General features: G+C 41.6%; 1 pseudogene; it reads left to right on the top strand.

Moving 5' to 3' along the window:
* The first annotated feature begins 2,251 nt into the window (after window positions 1-2,251).
* LOC143436494 (heterogeneous nuclear ribonucleoprotein A1 pseudogene) lies at window positions 2,252-13,497 on the top strand (annotated as a pseudogene).
* The last annotated feature ends 5,766 nt before the right edge of the window (window positions 13,498-19,263 follow it).

Below are 19,263 nucleotides of genomic sequence, written 5' to 3'. Positions count from 1 at the left end.
AAATGATGTCACTGCTGTTCTGAAACATACTTAAACCTCTTACTTTATTTATTTTTCTTTTTTGCCTTCTGCTTGAATAATCATTACTCATCTTCTGGAACCTTCCCTGAAGGGTGGTTGGATCACCACTCCATCTTTGCCCCTGGTGGAAAGGAAAGTGTCCAGTGATGTGGAGATCAACCTCCATTACAGTAATAAAGAAGAAATAAAGAAGACTGAAGAGAGATGCTTTCAGAGTGGCTCCTGCACCTTTCCTTGCATAATTGTCAGGATGTAATTGTTGTTTGTTTTTTTTAAAAAAAAAAAAAAAAAAAAGGAAAAGAAAAGAAAAAAAGCCCTGTTGCCTTGTCTTTGTAAATCTTCCAAATTCACCACAAAAGAGAAAAAATAAACTTGTGTGATAAACTAAGAAGGCAAAAGAGCTAGCTTTCTGGATTTCCAGGCACAGAAGCAGGAGGAAGGGCTACAGAAGAAGTGAAAGGACATTTGTATGGGGACATTTCTTTCTGTTATTCTTCTCACCACAGACTAGCCCCTCCGTTGGGCCCATATAACCATATACTGCACAAAGGAATGGCTGTGCCCATGCTCAAATTACACATGCAGCCACCACGACCCAATTGATGGGGCAGCCACTGTTTGCAGGAAAGTGAAACACTACACAGGACAGCTTTCTCTTCTGCTGGCACCCTCATGCCCTGGTACAACATGACCGACCATCAGGTTTGTATCTGAGACACCTGGCATACCAAAAACTCACTTTTTAAGGCAATATTTATTTACAGGTCAGGTGACTTTTCTACCTTTCCATTTTTAGTACTGTGTTATGCTTGGAACTACTAGAGGCATAATCCCTAAAAAGATCGGAAAACACAGAATTTTATAAACCATCAAAAGAATTAAGGATGATGAGCAAGTGAATCCTCACTATGGGAAGAGTTGTATGCAATTATTTAAATAGCTTTGCATATTCTGTTACTGGGTTGTCATCTTGTTCAAGGTATTTTTAGAAGCCCCCACTTGACTTTCCAAGGTGGGGACCAGATGCTGTGATTTGAGATCTCACTTTCACATTTGGTTATAAGAGGACCACAGTGAAAGTGACAACAGCCCAAATGCTGATTGACAGATTAAAAAAATGTGGTAGACATACAGTGGGGTCTTCTTCAGCCTTAAAGAGGAGGGCCATTCAGACACGTGGTAGCATGAGTGAACCTTGAAGACCCTGCTCTATGGGAAATAGAAGGATAATTAGCTTTCAATCAGATCTCATGTGAAGCGTTGGGAGTAGGCAAATTCACAAAGATGAAAATTAGGAATTGAGTACATCTATAAAAAGTTGGATGGATGAGCCTGGTGTGGTGACTCATACCTATTCCTAAACTTAGGAGACTGAGACACAATTGTCTTGAGTTTGACTCCAGCCTGGGCTATACAGCGAGTTCCATACCAGTTGAGACAGTGTGAGACTGTCTCAAAACCAACAAACCATCTGCCACCAACCAAAACCAACCATCAAAATGAAAACTAAAAGCAAAGAGTTGAGATGGTAAGCTGCTGTTTAACGGTGTGCAGTACTATGGAGGTGAAAGGTCATATCTCCAGATGACGTGCTACATTGGAAGGGTGTGAACATTTAGTGAGTGAGACCTTGCTGGGGTGGGGGATTGGGTGAGCATTGGAGCTATATAGCCTGGCCTTACTTCCTGTCCATTCTTTTTACCCTGATGGCAGATGCAGTATGACAAACCATCTTTAACTCCTGTAACCATGCCTTCTCTTCTACAGTGACTGGAGCTTTTCAATCTACAGGCCAAAACAAGCCCTTCCATCCTGATTGTTTCTTATCAGCTACTTTGGTCACAAAATTGAGAAAAGTCAGTGATACAAATGGGCACAGAGCTTCTGTCCAGGATGAAGAAGTCTCGAGATGGACAGTAGTGTCAACTACACACCAGTGTGTATATACTTAATGCCAAGAAACAGTACCCCAAAAGGTGTTTAAAGGATAAGTCCTGTTATGCATATTTTATCACATTTTAGAAAATTGCCTACTTACCAAAAGCTATCAGACAGTTAAAGGATCTGTGTCTTGAATCATTCAGGTTGGGCCTTCCTAGTTTGTGGTAGATGGTTTGTTGGTTTTGAGACAGTCTCACACTGTCTCAACTGGTATGGAACTCGCTGTGTAGCCCAGGCTGGACTCAGTGGCAGCTACCTATTCTAAACCCTTCTAGGCATCTCTGTGGAGATGCCCTTCCAGCAAGATTTCAGAGTTCAGAAAATGTCAGTGAGCAACCAAGGACTTACGATAATCACCTTGAATGCCTTCTGGAAGCAGATTCTCCAAGCCCATCCAGAAACTGAATTGGCACAGCCTGTCAGCATGTTTACTGGAGCTTTACAAGAAACCCAGGGCCTCTTGGGTAAGGAAGCACTCCTGGACTTCTGACCATCAGAAACCATGAGGCAATGCCTTCTTTAAAATGTCAAAGTCATCTGTTGTAATAGATGTGAAATATAAGTACGAATGACTTCGCAAATTCACACTAAATGGTGACTAACAAAATCACAATAATACAGAAGGATTATAGTTGTCAAGAACAAACTTCTTCCTATACAACAAGTAGGGAAGCATTAGCTGATGGGGTAAAGAAAAGTCTATGTTCTTATCGTATATGTATTCCTCCATTGCATGTTTAGTTCTGAAACATATGGCTACCCGCCTTAACTTCCATGTGCCTCTCCCTGACCTACATTGCTTTGTGTGACCTACATTGCTCTTTATCTTTAAAGAACATCAGAATGCTGTTGTTCTCTCTGTTGTGGTGATTCAAATGCATACAGGGTCCACGCTTCAACCTTATATGGGGATTTCCAAGTCCTGCTGCCAAACATACACAAACTAGGAAGGCCACAGAGCTACACCTGCTACCTAGCTCTTCTCTCTTCCTGAACTTCCTCTCTACCTTTAGCACAGTGATGGTGACATCTTTGCATGCTTCTGAGGAGCTTACAGCAGGAATGACCACACCCAGAAGAAAACATATCAGTACTCACCGATGTCTGATACGCACTGTCAGGGCCTGCCTATAAATAGTACACGGCAGCTAAGGCCTGGAGATCTGGTCAACCCAGGAATAGTATTACCTATCTGAAGAATCATTTAGCTGTGGTAGAACAACTCAAAAAAAAAAAAAAAAAAAAAAAAAAAAAACTGAAAAAATACTGTATTATGTCATGTCTTGAGAGAGATGTGGGGCAGGAAACTTTAGGAGAACACCTTCGCAATAAAGTTTCTAAAAATGAAGTAAGTCATACATGTTGTGTTCTGGAAAGAGACATCATCAGTTGGTGACTAGAAAACACCAAATATGGGTACTCCTATGGTTTGGTTGGGGTCACATCTTTTTTGTTTGTTTGGGTTTTTGTTTTGTTTTTCTCGATAGGGTTTCTCTGTGTTGTGCTGGCTGTCCTAGAACTCACTCTCTAAACCAGGCTGGTCTTGAATTTAGAGATCCACCTGCCTCTGCCTCCTGAGTGCTGGAATTAAAGGCGTGCGCCACCACCATCCAGCTAGGAGCACATTCTTAAGGTAAGACACCGAAAGGTTTGGTATGTGTCAGGATTTCCTATGTTTGTTACTATGCATTCCATCGATTGTATCTTGGAAATGTATCATGCACATGAGAAGCCCATTCTGTGCTGGCATCTCACCTTGTTATAGATTTTCAAAGCAGCACAAAGGAAGAGATTATAGATAAAGGTCTTAGGTCTCTTGTCCTTTGTTTTTCGAAGTCTTTTTGGGCTTCCATTCTGTCATCATTAAAATGGGGTCATTCTACCAAAAATGTCTAGATAGGACCAGATGAGCCATTGAATTGTCTTCCAATATTAAAGCCTATAATTCTGTGGACTGAGTCTTGCCGTTCACAGGGTACCATCAGGATGCTCCCAAGGAGCCGTACTCAGATCACTACAGGACAAATGAAGCAGGGATTCCGTGCCCACATTCCACATCCAACCAACAACCCTAAATAAAAGTCCAGAACATGAATGAGTTTAATATTGGTCAGTAGCATTGCAAAAATCCACAGTTGGGGTTCATTTTCTCAGATATATTCCTTCTGACAGCAGGAAGGTGAGACTCCAAGGGCTAAGAAATGTGTTCATTAGAAGAACAGGCTAGATGACTGTCTGGGCAACAGGGAAGTTTACATAAAACTGGTCTGCAGTATACACATGGGCATCATGAGAGCCCTTCAAGGCTCAACTCTGCGCCTTCATTGCTTTGGCGGCCCCTGACAGCAGATGAAGCTAGCCTTTCCTCAGACAATCTTCTGGGAAAGTGAAATAGCCAGTAATTGCTTTTTTTTTTCTTTTCTTTATTTCTTTTTTTTTTTTCCAAAAAGAGTTTTTCCATTTCTCATCAAATGGAAAAGAAGAGTCCTCAACCTAGGTCTGCGTAGATTTTTGAACTACAATTTGGTAGTGGGCTGGGATTCACAGCCTCCCTAGGGATCGGAGAAACAATTTGCTAGAAGTTTCTTACCCCCATTTCCTGACCTTAAACCCTCAGAAGAAATGAAAAGCTGCCTTTCAGAACAGAAAGATTAGGAACCCCTGCTGCAGTGTGCTACTGTGTCTTTAAGGCTTCCTTGGAAATGAAAGCTAGGTCAAATCTATTAAGGGAGTGGGGAGACACTTTCCTCAGAAAAACTGAGGATAACAGAAGACAAAAATACAAAATCTTTTGCGGACAAAATACAAGATCTCGGCTTTCTGGCACACATTTACTTACAGTATCTTAGAGACAATATTTTCATTTGTGTATGAGAATAGCTCATTACTAAACAAAAAGGGAAACGGGCTTTGAAGATGAGCCCCTGTTTATACATTGTGCAAACATATCCCTTTCTTCCAGCAAGTGTCTCTACCCTTTCTCAATTCACAGAGAACCATCGGGAAGCCTGCAAGTAAGTCACTCTACTAACCTTGATTCCAACCTTGGGAAGTGGGAAGAGAAGACAGAAGCAAGTTAGTTCAAATTTCTCTAAATACCGTCTGCAACTTGCAATACATTTATTTTTACATTAACATATAACCAGCCTTTGGGTAGTTTCTTGGACACTGGGAGCCTTCATCAGACGCCCACTAAGGCTTTCCTGAAGCTTTCCAAAATAATATAGAAGTGGCATAGTGATGCCCCCAGATTCAAGATGTCTGCTTTCATCCAGGTGCACTCTGGACACTTGGCAGCACTTAGTTCTGTAGACAAAAGAGAAGTATTAAAAAACGTTTTTATTTCAGGCCTCTTACAGGGACAAGAAGTAATTTCCTTTGAACTCTCCATTTCAGCATAGGACAATAACAGCTGGGCAGGGATTCCGCCCAACATTTTGTGATGTTTGCACTCATCTGTGGCTGTCAGATTGGTGTTTCATACTAAATCAATAGGCCATTGTTGTTGAGACACTGGGATGCTCTAGCTTCCAGAAGATTCTGAAAGAAATCTTTGCTAAAGCTCTCGAGTCTCCTCCATGCCTCAGCCAAGTCTAATATTCTTTAAGGAAATGCTACTCAAACTTAGCAGCTGCTCAAGTGAAAGATCTAGAATTTCTGTGAGGCAATAGTCACAGGAAGGTGACTTACACTCAAATTACGGTAGCTGTGAAGTGACCTGCAGAAGGCTGGGTCTGTCAATGTCCTGTCATATAGGAAAGAGGGCCTTACAATGTCCAGCTCCTCCCTGAGGATTTACAGACATTTGCTAGGGGAATGAGAGATATTTTTGTCAGTTCTATAGGTAATGGTATGGTGCACATTCTCCTATTTTAAAAAGAAAAAAAAAAAAAAAGCAGAAACCTTCACCAATGCTTCCATAAGAAACCCTAATGAAACTTATTGGGTCACCAAAATTAATGAAAGCCATGAAGTCAGAGAGGAGAGCGGCTGAGAAGCAGAAGGGGATTTGTGGGGATAGAAAGGGAGATGGCAGTGAGGTACGCGGTAAATGTGATCCAAGTGCATGTATAAAATTGTCAAAATAAAACTTATTATTAGGTGCAATAATATTTGCTAATAAAAATGCCTTTTAAAGTGGGGCAGATGAGTGGCTCTTGGCACCAGCTCTACTTGGACGGTTTGCCTTTAAAGAGATTTCGAAATGCAGATGTCCAGGGTCTGGCTCAGAGCAATTTCTGGATCTGTAACCTAGGCTTTTGTATGTTCTAACGGGCACGTGACTCCCAGCATTCATTCAGCTAGCAGTAGAAATCACCGAGGACTAGAGACTAGGTGTGCCTTTCTGTCCGCCATATATTTATTTGTTTGTTTGTTTTATTTATTCATCTATCTATGTCTCTACCTATTTCCACATTTATTCATCTATCTGTCTGTCTGTCTGTCTGTCTGTCTGTCTGTCTATCTATCTATTTATCTATTTCCACAAGGAAAGAGTGTTCTGAAGATGGCCTATAAAAACTGCTTAAGGAGGTTGCCAGCTGGCTCCACTGGAGAGAAGAAGAAAAGAAAAGAGGAGAAGAGAAGAGAAGAGAAGAGAAGAGAAGAGAAGAGAAGAGAAGAGAAAAGAAAAGAAAAGAAAACCAATCAGATTTCAAGCAAGGCTGTGTGTAGACTGGAGGTAGCACGGGTACAAGCACTGCCATGATGGGAATAAATTTGGGAGGGAAGGTAATGGGCAGGACCTGAGACGGACACGGTGGGGTCTAAATGACTCCACTTCTTTACACAACTCAGGGTAATGGGCAGCACTGTATTTTCTCTGAACATTTAACTTTATCACTGAGCAAAAGCCCAGCTGAGACAAAAAGTCAGTCAGATGGAATGAGGATCTCCTATATTTCTTACAAGTTTTTGTTGCTACAGTTGGTTGATTTGCTTTGTTGGCTTGTTCTCAGGGAGGTACTTTACAGGCTTTTTGTATATTTATGAAACTACAGACACACACACACACACACACACACACTTTGAGGCCTAGGTTACAAGTTCTATAGAAGAGTTAGGGGAAGGACTGAAGGAACTGAAGGGGATGGCAGCCCTGTAGGAAGACCAACAGTGTCAACTAACCCAGACCCCTAGGAGCTCCCAGAGACTAAGCCACCAACCAAAGAGTATGCATGGGCTGGTCTGTGCCCCCTGGCACATATGTAGCAGAGGAGTGCCTTTTCTGGCTTCAGTGGGAGAGGATGCACCTAATCCTGTAGAGACTTGATACCCCAGGGAAGGAGGATGTTGGGGTTGGGGTGATGTGGAGGAGGGGTAGAAGGGGGAATGAGAGGTGTAAGGGTGAATGGGTGGGGAGCACCCTCTCAGAGGCAAAGGGTGAAGAACTCAGGGAGGGGGAACCGGGACGGAGACAACATTTGGAATGTAAATAAATAAAATGTTTTTTTTTTTTTTTTTTTTTTTTAAAAAAAAAAGACAAAATCTAAAGGAAGAGCAAATCAAAGGTTTCCTCTCCATCACAGTCACTATTATCATTGTTGGGGTTGTTATTCTAACATAGATACCTGCAGGCAGAAGGAAAGGGTAACAGCTGGGTGTGGTGGTACATTCTAATAATATTGGCACCTGAGAGGAAGAGGTAGGAGGATTACAAAAAAAAAAAAAAAAAAAAAGGTAAACCTGGGCTACACAATAAGATCTTAGGTCAGAAAAGTAATGTGTATGGGAACTATAAGGAGGAATGGTTGGGATGGTTGGGAATGGTGTTTTGTAGGGATACATTTTCTTTCTGTAGCGAGGTCACTTCTGTGTCTCAAAAGTGAATATTTTGTTTTCCTAAGTATTTTGGGCCACTTGATGTCTTCTCATGTTTTATTATTCCATTAAATGGTGATATATCATGTGCACCTGTCCTTATAACTTTGCAGGAGTCAAAGGGACACAGGCCAGTTCATGATAGCTGCCTATGTTTCTAATGGTATCTGTATTTTTTTTTTTTTTTTTTTTTTTTTTACATTTACTAATACCATTTCAGCATAGAACCTTTGATTTGGAAAATAAAACCATTTCTGTTCTAATAGAAAATGGAAACTCGATTTTTGGTGTTCTATTTTAATTTGGATTTTCACCAGCCAGTGATTTTAATCAGAGTGAAATCTGCGCTCTTGTTTAGCTTTAGCGTCTCAAATCTAAAATAGGAAAATCACAGCTTCAGTAACAGAATTGAGAATGAGGTCCTGGCATCTTTCTTAAAAGGAATTTGGATAAAGCCTCTTCGTAAATGCTCACAAATTACTCACACCGTATGTCTAAATAGACACAAACAGGCTTAGAAAACCTGGTCGGATTCAATGCAGTCATTAAGTATGTGAAAAAATGGCTGGGGCTTCTTCTTGCATGTATTCTTTAAAATTCATTAATTTTATGCGTATGAGTGCTTTACCTGTATGTATGTATGTGCACCACATGTGTGACTGGTGCCAGAATAGGGCATTGGATCTCTGGGACACTGGATTTCTGGAGCTGGGGTTACAGATGGTTGTGAGCTGCCACCGGGTACTAGGAATTGAACTCAGGTTCTCTGGAAGAGCAGCAAGTGCTTTGAATCACTGAGCCATCTCTCCATCTCTTTAGTCACTCCTTCATGTGTCAACTTATTTGCTTTAAGGTAGTGAAAAAGTTGGGTGATGAAGGTCATGATGAATGATACATCTGGGTGCTCTACTTCTATGAAGAACTGATAGAACCATGGAGGGGCCTGCTGTACTCATTGGGTCTCAGTTATATCTTCTAAGATTCAGAGCTAAGTTTGGAAGTTTGAAATCTGCAGACCATTCACATCACAATTAGGGTGAGCTATGAAATATTCCAAGGAGTCTTGACTCTGTCTGCCAACATAAAAAAAAAAAACAAAAAAACAAAAAAACAAACACTTATAAGCATGCTGCCTTGAGGTTTACCTACACATAAGAAAAGTTTAAGATTAGTAATGATTTATAGGCCATCAGCGATAACTCTCCTCCCACTTATAGAAGGGACCATAACTTCTATGAAAGTATTAACAGGGGAACAAACCTTTCCTTTAAGATGCTTCTTATCAGGTGTTTGGTCACAGCCACAAGAATAGTAACTGACATTTTTCAGACATAATGTGCTCACAGCAGGCTTCCTTACCAGGGAAGACTTATTCCATAGCTGAGTGCTATGATATAAGACTTGAACAACAGCTGATGGTTTGGGAGATGGGATGGAGTTGTGAGCTAAGAGATGTAGGCAGCTTCTAATGAAGAACACAGTCAAGAACCCAGACTCTCCTTTTGAGCCTCCAAAAAGCATGAACTTCACCAACAGTGACTTTCATCCAATGGGACTCAGTTTGGATTTCTGACCTCAAGAACTATAGTAATAAATTTGTATCATGTTAAGTCACTAAATCCAAAGTCATTTTTTGCAGCAGCAACAAGAAACTAACAATAGAAACTAGTATGGCATCTTACTCTTCATGAGTTGACTGAGATGATGTATAAAATGAGAGAAGAAAGACATTTTTAAATAAATATTGAAATATAGGACCTAACCCTAGCAATGTGTAGAAATTACCCGTTAGAAGGCTCCCTCTTGCACCATTGTCTAGTTTTGGCCTTGCTCCTCCAATTGGAGGAAACCTGCAGGATCCCAAGAGCATCCTGCCTCCCATGGAAGCCTTCAGGGGCCCCAAAACTAACCATCTTGGAATTCTACCCAACCACCCATTCTAGTTGTATCTGCCCACCACCCCAGCTGGATCTGCAAAGTGGGGTCTGCCTGAGGCACAACCAATGGAGTACCTTTACTTCCATTGTTTGGGCCATGGCTCCCCCCACCTTCTCGAAAAGTCCTACTGCTGTTGGAATCATCCAGCCAAAACATCCAGGGAAAAACAGAAACTTAAAGGACAGCATAAGAACACAATTGACAAGACCCAGGACATATGGCACCACCAGAGCCCAGCTATCCCACTACAACAAACCCTGACTATCCAAATTAAACTGGGTACAAGAAGAGGATCTTAGATCCAATTGTATAAAGATGATAGGGGCCTTTAAAGAGGACATGAATAAATCCCTTAAGGAAATACAGGCAAATAAATTCAAACAGCAATCGGCATTAAAAGAGGAAGCAAATAAATATAAAGAAATACAGGGAAATGCAATCAAACAAGTGAAGAATATGAATAAAATAGTCCAAGACCTGAAAAGAAAAATGGAAGAAATGAAGAAAACACAAACTGAGGCAATCCTGGAGATGGAAAACCTAGGAAGGAAAACAGGAACTACAGACATAAGCATCACCAACAGAACACAGGAGATTGAAGAGAGAATCTCAGGTCTGAAAGATACGATAGAAGAAATCAATTTATCCCTCAAAGGAAATGGAAAAATCTAAAAAGTTTGTGGCACAAAACATCCAGGAAATTTGTGACATTATAAAAAAGATTAAACCTAAGAATTGGGTAGGAATAGAAGAAAAAAATCCCCAGCTCAAAGATTCAGAAAACAGCTTCAACAAAATCATAGAAGAAAATTTCCCTAAACTGAAGAAAGACATACATATAAAGGTACAAGAAGCTTACAGAATTTCAAACATACTGGCCCAGAAAAGAAAATCCCCCTGCCACATAATAAATAAAACACTAAATATACAGAACAAAGAAAAGAATATTAAAATCTGCAAGGGAAAAAGGCCAAGTAACATATAAAGCCAGACTTATCACAACTATACCCAATTTCTTATCTGAGACTCTCAAAACTGAAGCACCTTTGAAGAAGTCTGTGAGACCAGATGTCAACCCAGAGTTCTATACCCAGCAAAACTTTCAATCACCATAAATAGAGAAACCAAGACATTCCATAATAAAAACCAAATTCAAACAATACCTCTCCACTAACCCAGCCCTACAGAGGATACTAGAAAACTCCAACCCAATGAGGCTAACTATACTGAAGAAAACATAAGAAATAATTTTGAACCATTAAAACCAATAGAGATGAAACATGTTCAGACACACATTACCACAACAAACATCAAAATAACAGCAAGTAACAATTATTGGTCATTTATTGTCTATCAACATCAATGGACTTAATTTAAAAAAAAGACACAGGCTAACAGAATGAATGTGTAAACAGAATCCACCATTCTGCTGTATACAAGAAATACATCTCAGCAACAAAGAAAATAACTATCTCAGTATAAAGGGCTAGAAAAGGGTTTTCTAAGAAAATGGACCCAAGAAAAAAACAATAGAAGCAACAGAAAGTCTATGTACTCATGAAAACTGAAGAGTTCTCTACTCAATGATCACTGGGTCAGAAAATAAAGAAAGAAAAATTAAAGACTTTTTAAAGAATTCAATGAAAATGAGAGCAAAACATACCCAAACTTATAGGACACTATGAAAGCAGTGCTAAGAGGAAAGTTCCAAACACTAAATGCCCTCATAAAGAAATTGAAGAATTCTCATACTAATGAATTAAAAGTACATCCAAATGTTCTAGGGGAAAAAAAAGAAAAGCAAACACACCCAGGAGGAGTAGGCAGCAAGAAGTAATCGAACTTGGGGTTGAAATAAATCTATTAGAAACAGAGAGAATAAAATAAAGAATCAATGAAACCAAGAGCTGGCTCTTTGGAAAAACCAACAAGATCGATAAACCCTTAGCTGAACTAACTAAAAGACAGAAAAACAGTACCCAATTTAATAAAATCAGAAATTAAAAAAAAAAAAAAGACATAACGGATATTGAGGAAATTTAAAGAATCATTAGATATTACTTCAAAAGCCTATACTCCACAAAATTGCAAAGTATAACTGAAATGGATGATTTTCCAGACAGATATCAATCATCAAAGCTAAGTCAAAGTCATATAAACTATGGGACTATTTCTATAAACCCTAAGAAAATAGAAGCAGTTATGAAAAGCCTCCCAACCAAAAAAAGTCCTGGACCAGATAGTTTTAGCGCAGAATTCTACCAGACTTTCAAAGAGGAACTAATACCAATACTCCTCAAACTGTTTCAAAAAATAGAAACAGAAGGAACACTGCCAAACTCATTCTACAAGGCCACAGTCACCCTGGTACCTAAACCACATAAAGACTCAACAAAGAGTATTTCAGACCAATTTCTCTTATGAACATTGATGCAAAAATAATAAAATACTCACAAACTGAATCCATAAATCCATCTCAGACATCATCCTCCATGATCAAGAAGTTTTTATCTCAGGGATGCAGGGGTGGTTCAATCTATGGAATTCCATCAACATAATCCACCAGATAAAGAAACTGAAGGAAAGGGCACATTCGTTATCTTATTCCTTTCTGCTCTTTGACTCTGTGGAGGAAGCATCGCTGAAGGCTCTCATCAGCCTGCTGTCTTGTCTAAGTCAGAGTCTCCCAAGGAGCCGGAACAGCTGTAGAAGCTCTTCATTGGAGGGCTGAGCTTTGAAACAACTGATGAGAGTCTGAGGAGCCATTTTGAGCAATGGAGAACACTAACTTACTGTGTGGTAATGAGAGATCCAAACACCAAAAGATCCAGGGACTTTGGGTTTGTCACCTACGCCACTGTGGAAGTAGAGGCTACTGTGAATGCAAGACCACACGAGGTAGATGGAAGAGTTGTGGGACCTAAGAGGGCTGTGTCAAGAGAAGATTCTCAGAGACCAGGTGCCCACTTAACTATGAAAAACATCTTTGTTGGTGGTACTAAAGAAGACACTGAGGAATATCACCTACAAGATTATTTTGAGCAGTATGGGAACATTGAAGTGATAGAAATTATGACTGACAGAGGTGGTGGAAAAAAGAGAGACTTTGCTTTTGTCACCTTTGATGACCATGACTTTGTGGATAGGAAAGATTGTTATTCAGAAACACCATACTGTGAATGGCCACAACTATGAAGTAAGAAAGGCTCTCTCAAAGCAAGAGATGGCTAGTGCTTCATCCAGCCAGAGAGGTCAAAGTGGTTCCAGAAACTTTGGTGGTAGTCATGAAGGCCGTTTTGGTGGCAATGACAATTTGGTCAAGGAGGGAACTTCAGTGGTCGTGGTGGCTCTGGTGGCAGCCATGGTGGTGATGGATATGGTGGCAGTGGGGATGGGTATAATGGATTTGACAATGACAGTGGTTATGGAGGAGGCAGCCCTGGTTACTCTGGAGGAAGTAGAGGCTTTGGAAGTTGTGGACACGGTTATGGAAATCAGGGCAGTGGCTATGGCAGGAGTGGCAGCTATGACAGCTGTAACAACGGAGGAGGCAGAGGCAGATTTGGCGGTGGTAGTGGAAACAATTTTGGAGGTGGTGGATGCTACAATGATTTTGGCAATTACCACAATCAGTCTTTAAATCTTGGACCGATAAAGGAAGGGAACTTTGGAGGCAGGAGCCCTTATGGTGGCAGAGGCCAGAACTTTGCTAAACCATGAAACCAAGGTTGCTATGGAGGTTCCAGCAGGGGCAGTAGCTATGGCAGTGGCAGATGATTCTAATTACAGCCAGGAAACAAAGCTTAGCAGGAGAGGAGAGCCAGAGAAGGGAGAGGGAAGCTATAGGTTACAACAGATTTGTGAACTCAGCCAAGCACAGTGGTGGCAGGGCCTAGCTGCTACAAAGACGACATGTTTTAGACAATACTCACATGTGTGGGCAAAAACTCAGGACTGAAATTTGTAACTAATTGTATAACAGGTTATTTTAGTTTCTGTTCTGTGAAAAGTGTAAACCATTCCAACAAAAGGTTTTACTGTAGACCGTTTTCACCCATGCTGTTGACTGCTAAATGTAATAGTCTGATTATGATGCTGAATAAATGTGTCTTTTGTTTTTTTAATGTGCTGTGTAAAGTTAGTCTACTCTTGAAGCCATCTTGGTAAACTTCCCCAACAAGGTGAAGTTAGAATTCCTTCAAGGTGGTGCTAAGTTCCACTTGGAATTTATTTATGGTTGGGTGGGTGGAGAGGCCATTGTCTTCAAAAACCTTGGTGTTGTTAAACTGCCAGTTACTGTTGTAACTTTTAATGAGTTTCACCATTGAAAGGGTCATCCGAGCAAGGACACAATTTGGTTATAAAATTGTTGTTTGCATACCCTTTGCAATATCAAAATTGAATAAAGGTATTAGATAAAGTAACAGATGGGAATGAATCTTGTGTATCATTCATTATCATGTGTACTCAGTAGATGATTTAATTCTCTTGAAAAAAAGAAACTGAAAGAAAAAAAATCACATGATCATCTCAGTAGGTGCTAAAAAAGCATTTGGCAAAACCCAACACCTCCTCATGTTAAAAGTCTTGGCGAATTCAGGGATACAAGGGGCATACATAAATGTGTATATAGTTAATAGCTAATTGCCAGCATCAAATTACATAAAGAGAAACTTAAAGCAATTCCACTAAAATAGGGACAAGACAAGGCTGTTTACTCTCCTCATCTTTTTCAGTATAGTACTTGAAGGTCTAGCTAAAGAAGTTAGAAAACTCAAGGAGATCAAGGGGATATAAACTGGAAAGGAAGAAGTCAAAGTGTCACTAACCACAGATAATATGGCAGCAGATGTAAGTGAACCCAAAGATCCTACCAGAGCAATCCTACAGCAACCACTTTAGCAAAGTGGTTGGACATCTGGAGAATTCTGTCCATTTTGCTACAGCCTTTTACAGGAGCCGGGAACTCCAGAGTAGTCAGGAGATCGGGTTGTGAGCAGTTTCGACAGTTCTTTCTTACTACCGCCTCTATCTTTTTCACAAATAAGTAGCATTCCCTGGCATTTGCAACTTTACCGTTTACTTCTACTGGGGGAAGATTGTCTAAAGACTGCTGATCGCACATGGCAAGCGGGCTTTTCCATGGTAGAATTCCGTTTTGGAAGAGAGGTGTGCTTTTCAACATTCCCTAATATTGAGATGTTTGCAAAGCACAGGGGACAGCTTTATACATCTCGCACATACATATTGGTGAACCCTCCCAGCACTAGGCTGTGAGACACCTACATTTGCACCCAAGGAAACGGAGCCATGCGTTGGCTAAGTACATTGGCCGAAATCACATAGCTCGTAAGTGGCATTGTGAAGATTTGAACCCTGACACACCTAGTTTTGACATCTCCCCTTTCCAGTACTTTTACAGCTTGCTCATCTGCCAGGAGCTTACTCTATAGCAAGTTCAGGGGTGAAAGATCTCCATTTTGCTCACAGATTAAAAGAAAATGAGCCACAAAGAATGCTTGAAGTAGGTGTTGAGTCAAAGTCGCTGGAGCCTGACACTGTTTTCAAATATTCACAACAAAAGCATGAATGCTTTATATATGGGCAGGTGGTGGTCTGTCTGATCGGCTTTATTTTTCTAAGTAACAGTCTTAGTATCAGACTGCCAACCCAGAGTCCTGTGAAGGGGTTTGGGGTTTGCTATTATTTCCTGGTGCTAACTTACCTTGACAGAAAACAGTCTCAAGATTCCCAAGGGTGGCCAGGTTGTCAAGCCTGCTTTCTCGGAAGGAGGAAGCATTCCCACCTCCAGGAGACAAAGTGGACATTTTCCTGGCTGAGTGGTTGATAACATTGTTTTTACTAAGCATACCTGCGTTTCTCCTTCCAGAATCAGACTTCAAGAATTGTTTTTGTTTTTTTTAAATCCCCACAAAAGACTACAGTTCCCATTCAACCCCCCCCCCCCCCCCCCCCCCGTCTTTGAATGGCGATAAAGGAGAGGTCAAGTCTTGAGGGTTCTGTCTCCTCTACAGGCTCATCCAGGACCCAGAGCCAGCCCCCCCCCCCCCCCCCCCCCCCCCCGCCTCCTCTTTCTGGTTGCCTGCCACTCAACCACATGGGTTTCTTTCTCTTACACCAGCTTCTTTTTGGCCACCAGTAAACACACTGACCTTTTGAAATATGGAAAGAAAAAGCGCTTTGAAATAAAGCTGGCTCAAACCGGGTTCAGACAGCCTCATCTGAAGGCCAGGACAAAGAGGAGCATAGTTTTCAAGCTGTCTTCGTAATTACACCAAGCAGTTATCATTCAGGCCCCAGTCTGAGCATTAGCCCCACAAACGGGAGGGCAGGCCGGTACACAGGCCACTTTGTTGCAAAGCCCTCCAGCGAAAGATCCCATGTGGTTGGGACTGTGTTCCAGGACTCTGGGCTCTTTCCTTTCTTCCTTCCCCCATTAAACCCCTCAACTCTTCTTGGCAGAGGCCCCTAGGTGAGGTAAGTGCCAATTAGCAAGAAGAAAAGGCTTGATGTGTTCCAGGTTTATGGCTTGGAGCTGGCTTCTCAGGAAAACATCCTTCTCCTCTGGTCCAGAAGCAGGGGTAGGCAGAGAGCGAGGATCCTAAGTATGGCTCAGATTTCATTCATTTTTGCTTCTTCTCCCTCCTTACCTCCCCCCACCCCGCCACAAAAAAAAAAAAAAAAAATCCTTTCTGTGGATTTTCCAACTTAAAGTGATGTAAGCAAAAGCAGCAGAAAGCAAGCAACAGCAAAAAAAAACTTCAGCTGCTGAGGTAATCACGGCAGAAGACTGAAGCTGGGCTGTCGGAAGAATTAAAAAAATAGCTACTTTTTTTTTTTTATTTTTGGTTCTTTCGAAATAAATATGGCCAGAATTCAAAACCAGGTAGGCGAATGAGCACATCTATCTAATTTAAAGAATTGTTAAGGCCTTTTTTGGAAGCTTCTAATTTGGATTGGATCATTTTTCTATGCCAGAATGTTTTTTTTTTTTTTTAAATCCATGTCATCATCATTGGAGGGTTACCACATCGGTATGTGGAGAAATGGACCACGGTGACCTGCAGCTAACATCCCAGAGCCCTTAAAAACCAAGAGGCTTAGCAACAAAGGCATGAAGAAGCAGAGGTACAGCCAAACAATTTCTCTCATCATTAATTACCCTCCACCCTTCAGTGTTTTCAGAGAGCATGAGGACCGGCAGGTGCATATTAAGATACATGCAAATAGCACACACCACCACCACCACCACCATATTTTAATGCATTGTTCTGCGTTTGTAGTTTCAGTCTTGTGATTTGGATTTTCATTTGCCTGGGAACAAAGCCTGGCTTCTCTTCCCCATTGGGAAACAGGCCGGCTCTCATTTCCCGAAGCGCCATCCTGGGAGCCCTGAAGCAGCCTGATCCCTGGCCCAGAACTTGCTCTCTGCCACCTTCTTGCTGTCAGCAACAGGTGCTACATTTGCTATGCACAGGAGAGATAAAAATACTAATCAAATTGTCTTTTTGGCACAATGGCAAGCAATTGTCTCCCTTTGTTCTATTAAAACTGTATGGATTGCTCTTTGAAAGAAAATTGAGCGCTAACGCACGTAGAGTCCTTTCAAACAGAAGGAGTAGCACAGTGAGTAATTGCTTCTCATTCACCAAGTTGTGGACACAGACGCGACGTGTTTCCCAGACTCCTCTGCATTGGGTGGTGTCGTGGCACCTGGAATGTGGGCCAAAGTAATGTGCACAACTTCTAAGACTTGTCCTCTAAACCCTAAGCAATACTGACTGAAGAAGTAACAACAGGTCCTCGCATGATAAATGTAGGGCCCACAGGTTTTTTCCTTTGTCCCTTCCCTCTTCCTTGGCTAAACTGTTTGACTACCTGAAGCTAGCCCCCAAGGTCTATTCCCTTATATGGCCACTGACTCATTCTGGAAACTAAACACCAAGGTCCAGCAACCAAAATTCATTATTTAGCTACACTAACTAATCTGTCCAATCAGGACATAACCAACTCACTCTAGCACAGACTTACCTTCTTTTTCCCTCAGAAACCAACACCTACAAAAACACCTGCTGCCTGCTGTCTGCCTTTGTACAATCCAGTCCCCATCCCCCATCCCCTCATCCCCCATCCCCATCCCCATCCCCCATCCCCCCATGCCCCCATCCCCCATCCCCATCCCCCCATCCCCCATCCCCCATCCCCCATCCCCCATCCCCATCCCCCCATCCCCCATCCCCCATCCCCCATCCCCCATCCCCCATCCCCCATCCCCCATCCCTACGTTTGCCCATTTTGTGCAACAAATATTGTTTATGCTGAGAATTTGGTGTCTGGGTGTGTTCTGTATTAACTCTGAGGTGCCACCCCACTCCCTTCCCTAACTACACTCGGTACATCTTTTCAGTCAGATGTGGAGGACCAGATGGAGAAAGCCCAGAGGTTGGGTGCTACAATTTTGAATGTCATGAACGAAGTTCTGGCCCAGGGGTCTCCTCTAACCATTGGCTACTGTGCCCAAGGACACATACTAGTTATGGAGTAGTTATTTTCCAAAGATTCTACTTTCTGCTATCCTCTTTCTTCATAGTTCCTGGGTCTGCTGGTGTGAGAAATAGCATACAGCAGAAGCCATGACAAGTCACTTCTTGCATCCACCTGTACATGACTATGGCATCTCTCTGGGTATTCCCCTGCTTCTCTCTGTGAGAAGGCCAGGCAGCTGCAGTCTGTGGAGATGTCTATGTGGTGAGGGAGAGCTGTCCAGAGTCAGATAAGTGAGCTTGGAAAATAATTGTCTAACCTTAGCTTCTCCAGGAGACACTGTGAGTGCACACTGGGAGGCACTGAACCATAGCCAAATCTATTGAGATGCTCCTGGATTCTCGACACCAGAAACTGAGAAATGTTTGTATATTTAAATCCCTAAATTTGGACAGTTTGCTACACAGGCATAGATACGTACAATGTGAGTAAGAACTAAACTTCTGTTGCTTTACTGTTTAAGCATTAGGACTACCTGTTATAGCACCTAATACATCCTGATGCACACTATGGAACGATGTATTCCCCAAGCTAGGTGCATGACTTAAAAGCACTATGAGTGTCAAGGGGCAGAGGCGTTGTTCTTCTTGTCATCTTACTGGGGGCCTACCTTAGCATCTTGCTGAGAGCACCGGCGTTGAAAACCACGTGAAAATGAATATCTCAGACCATAAAAGCCACTGTGTGCTTCTTTATAAAGCCAACATAGTTAGCACAACCCTTTTCATCTGAGAAAACATGCTTCAATTTATTTATTTTATGTCTATGAATGTTTTGCTTGCATGTATGTCTGTGTGACATGTACATACCCAGTGCCCTCTGAGGTCAGAAAGAATGTTGGATGCCCTAGAACTGAATGCTAGTGACGCTGGGTACTCGTAACTCACGAACTAACTCTTTAGGCCTTCACCTGAGAAATGTTTAGATGACTCCAGCTATAAAAGCATACAAAATCGACGTATGAATCAAACATATGCT

The sequence above is a fragment of the Arvicanthis niloticus genome, chromosome 22 (assembly GCF_011762505.2).
Source record: "Arvicanthis niloticus isolate mArvNil1 chromosome 22, mArvNil1.pat.X, whole genome shotgun sequence".
Classification (NCBI taxonomy): domain Eukaryota; kingdom Metazoa; phylum Chordata; class Mammalia; order Rodentia; family Muridae; genus Arvicanthis; species Arvicanthis niloticus.
This window is presented reverse-complemented; position numbering and strand designations above follow the sequence as displayed.